Source organism: Sorex araneus, chromosome 5 (genome assembly GCF_027595985.1).
Source record: "Sorex araneus isolate mSorAra2 chromosome 5, mSorAra2.pri, whole genome shotgun sequence".
Taxonomy (NCBI): Eukaryota; Metazoa; Chordata; class Mammalia; order Eulipotyphla; family Soricidae; genus Sorex; species Sorex araneus.
Window position 1 is genome coordinate 128,348,706 of NC_073306.1, and position 3,746 is coordinate 128,352,451.

A 3,746-nucleotide genomic window follows, 5' to 3' on the forward strand; every position below is an offset into this window, starting at 1 on the left:
TGCGCGCGCCCCGCCCCGCGGCCCCCCGCGCGCGCGCGTCACCCCCAGGCCCAGCGGTGCTCTGTGGCTGGGGTCTCGGCTCTCTCCCCCACCCCTAGAGCGCTCTTCCTCCACATTTCTGTGGGGGTTGGGGGCACCCCTGGCAGTGCCCAGGGTCACTCGTGTTGCTCAGGGGACCCTATTCCGGGCCACGGTTAGAAGCCAGGTCAATGGGCCCGCGCAATAGTACGGTGTGGAGGGTGTTTGCCCTGAAAGCTGTGGACCCGGGTTCCATCCCTGGTATCCAATAGGGTTCCCTGAGCACTGCCAGGAGTGATTTCCTGAGTGCAGTAAGGAAGGGTAAGCCCTGAGCATCACTGAGTGTGACCTAAAAAAAAAAAAAAATAGAAGAAGAAGAAGAATCCAGGTTGAGCCCAGGCAAGGCCTCTGCCTCCCCTTTATCTGTCTCCCCACCACACACACACACACACACACACACACACACACACACACACACACACACGGTGTTCCCTTGTCTCCCACACCCTGCAGAGCCAGCCTGGAGGTGGGGGCTGGAGTTTGCCTTGATCCTTCCTGTAGCTCTAGACAGAGAAATCGGCCCTTGAAGAGAAAACACACAGATTCACACCCCGCGCTCGGAGCCCAGGCTGGCACGTCCGCCCGCAGGCCCTGGGCCCGGGGTCCTGTCCCCAGAGCTAGGACTCGCTGGTTCTGTCTGTTGGCTTTGGTTTGGGTTTTGTTTCTGTCTGTGGGCCTCACCTGGTGGTGATACAGCGCCGGGGTTCGGCCCTAGGCTCCAGCCTGTACGTGTGTGCCCGGCCCTTTGGGTGATCAAGACGGATCCTGGAGCCCTGGGTGCCACTGGGCCCCCTGGGGGCCCCCTGGACACTGGATCCCACTCTTAGAGCCTGGGGACCCCCCTGGAGTCTGGGATCTACCCTGAGGGCCCTCAGTGGAGCGAGTCTCACTGTCTGACCCGCAGCTGCAGGAGCTGGGGGGGTGAGGTCCTGTGAGTGACACCCCCCCACAGACACGTCTCCGCTCCTGCAAGTGGAGGGGCTCAGGGACCCTCTGCTCTGCTCCTCTCCAGCCCTCTCCAGAGACCTCCCAAGAGGACTGTGGGGGGTGGGGGAACTCCCCTTCACACAGAGAACTTCCTCTCACCTCATTTGTGGGGAGAAAGAAAGAGGACGAGAGAGAGAGAGAGAGAGAGAGAGAGAGAGAGAGAGAGAGAGAGAGAGAGAGAGAGAGAGAGAGTTCCAAGCAGTGGCAAGAGCCAGGGCCCTGCCTGGCTGTGCGTGTCTCGTAGGTGTCCTGCCCGTTTAGCACCCCCTCCCCTTGTCATAGACTCATGGTACTCCACATCCCCACCCCACCCACTTTGAACCAAGAAGCTTTATGTAATGTCAGTTGCTCCTCTCGGAGACAAACTTCACGTGGGAAGGAGCTCAGGCTGTATGTCCTGGAGGGCACGCTGCAGGGCCTCCAACATGCAAACTGGGGCTCAATAAATAGAATTGGTGTTTTGGAATGTGCAGTTACAGAATGAAACCAGCAGGTGGCAGTGTTTCCCTCCTAAGTGTGTGTTAAGAGAGAGCGAGAGAGAGAGAGAGAGTGTGTGTGTGTGTGTGTGTGTGTGTGTGTGTGTGTGTGTGTGTGTGTGTGTGTGTGTGTGTGTTGGGGGGGATTGGGGAAGGGCTCCAAGGTGGGGGGCTGTTAGCATGGTCCCTGAGTGTCCAGAGTGACCCATCTCTCCCAAGCAGAGCTAGCAGTAGCCCTGCCCTGCTCTATTGGGTGCAGCAAAGCAAGCATTGCATATTTAGGCCGGAGTGATACTACGTATCACTTACACCCTTGCACACGCCTGACCCGTTCAATCCCCAGAATCCCATACAGTCCTCTAAGCCCCCTCAGGAGTGGTCCCCGGGTGCAGGGACCAGGAGTAAATGCTGAGTTCTATGCCCCCAAAAGAACAAGGTCAAAGTCTCCTTCCAAAGTCGCTCCACGCACCAGTTCCCATGCTGCAGAATATCCACTTGACTGAGCTGGCTCCAGGTCTCAGCACTGACCTCCGGGTCTCATTCTCTCAAACTGGGTTTCTTTCTTTTTGTTTTTGTTTTGGGGTCACACTACAGCGATGTTCAGGGCTTACTCCTGGCTGGGCCTGGGGGACCCTATATAAAGCCAGGGATGGACTCGGGGTTGGCTGCAGGCAAGGCAAGGCGCTCTACCTGAATCATCCCTCCAGCCCCCAAACTGGGTTTCTTTTGAAGTGGGTTCGCCAGAAGGGAACTGAAACTCACGACCGCAGTGTGGGTACAGTTCTCTGATATGCTGGGGAGGTTTTGACCTGAGGTTGGGGACAGACCACAAAGATGCAAGGTAAAGAGGAAGAGACGTCTTTTCACGGGAAAGAAACTGACCAAACAATATCCTCTGAGTTCCGCGAGGGTCAGCCCTGACCCTGCTCACCCGCCCCTCCCCCAACCCGCAGTCCAGGCTGGCTCCGCTCCAGATTCCAAGAGACAAGGGCGGGTGGGGTAGTGGGGTAGAGTCACGCTTTCATGGGTGAAGCGATAAACACCTGCTCTTGCTGGCCGCCGGCCACTGGAGGTGGGGAGTGGGGGTGGTGAGGGGGTGCAGGAGAGGCAGAAAAAAACTCAGGGCTCCCCTGAGCCTGGCTATGGCCAAGTTCCTTATGGAACTCACCCTGGCTTGAGGAGATTCAGTGGGGGCCCCTCTGCCGTGCCCACCTCCAGAGCATCCTGCTCCCAGGCGTTGCATGGGGCAGCGCCTCGCCGAGTCGGGATCCTGGCTGGTCCTCCAGCACCATCCCCGCGGGGACCGGTCCCGCGCATGCGCACCAGGAGACCGCAGCCCCCGGGGGCTTCTAAGCCGTGCTCACGAACTGACTTCCAGGGAGGATTAGGCCCCGTCACTCCCGCCCTTCTTCACTCCCGTCCTTCTCATAGTTCAAGGAACGTCCGTGCGTGCAGACGGCGCCTTATAGGAAGCCGTGCATGGCGCCCAGGGATGGCAAGGCCCCGGGTTTTGGCCCTGGCACCACGTGGCCCCACTAGGCACCGCCAGTGAGACCCCAGTGACTCCAGAGCAACTAGACCCGTAGGCCTGAGCAGTCGCTGAGTGTGGCTCCAGCCGCTCCACTCGGGGAAAAGGAACTGAACTGAAACAAAGTTAGCAAGCAGCCGGTGCTGCCGGTTACACTGGACAGGCTGAGGGAGGGCCCTTACCCTCTGGAGCCTCAGTTTCCTCTCCTGCACACGGGGGTAATAACCATGTATGTTTCCACGGTGTTACCTATGTAAAGCTCCTTCCCAGGGCCTGGCCCCCAGGCACCACTTTCTGCTGGGCGCTGCCAGCCGTTGGCGCTGCCCCACCCGGGGTCGCGTGGTAGCAAGGATGGGGTGCCCGCCGGGTCAGTCACGGCTCTCCAGGCCAAGTCCCCTGGTGCCTGGGCTGCAGCCCTGAGGAGACCCGGCCCCGAGGAGCTGAATTGCTCTGTGTCTTCAGCATCCGCAGGAGAACGGTTCTTTCTTTCTTTCTTTCTTTCTTTCTTTCTTTCTTTCTTTCTTTCTTTCTTTCTTTCTTTCTTTCTTTCTTTCTTTTTTTTTTTTTTTTTTTTTGCTTTTTGGGTCACACCTGGCAATGCACAGAGGTTCCTCCTGGCTCTGCACTCAGGAATTACCCCTGGCGGTGCTCAGGGGACCATATGGGATGCTGGGAAT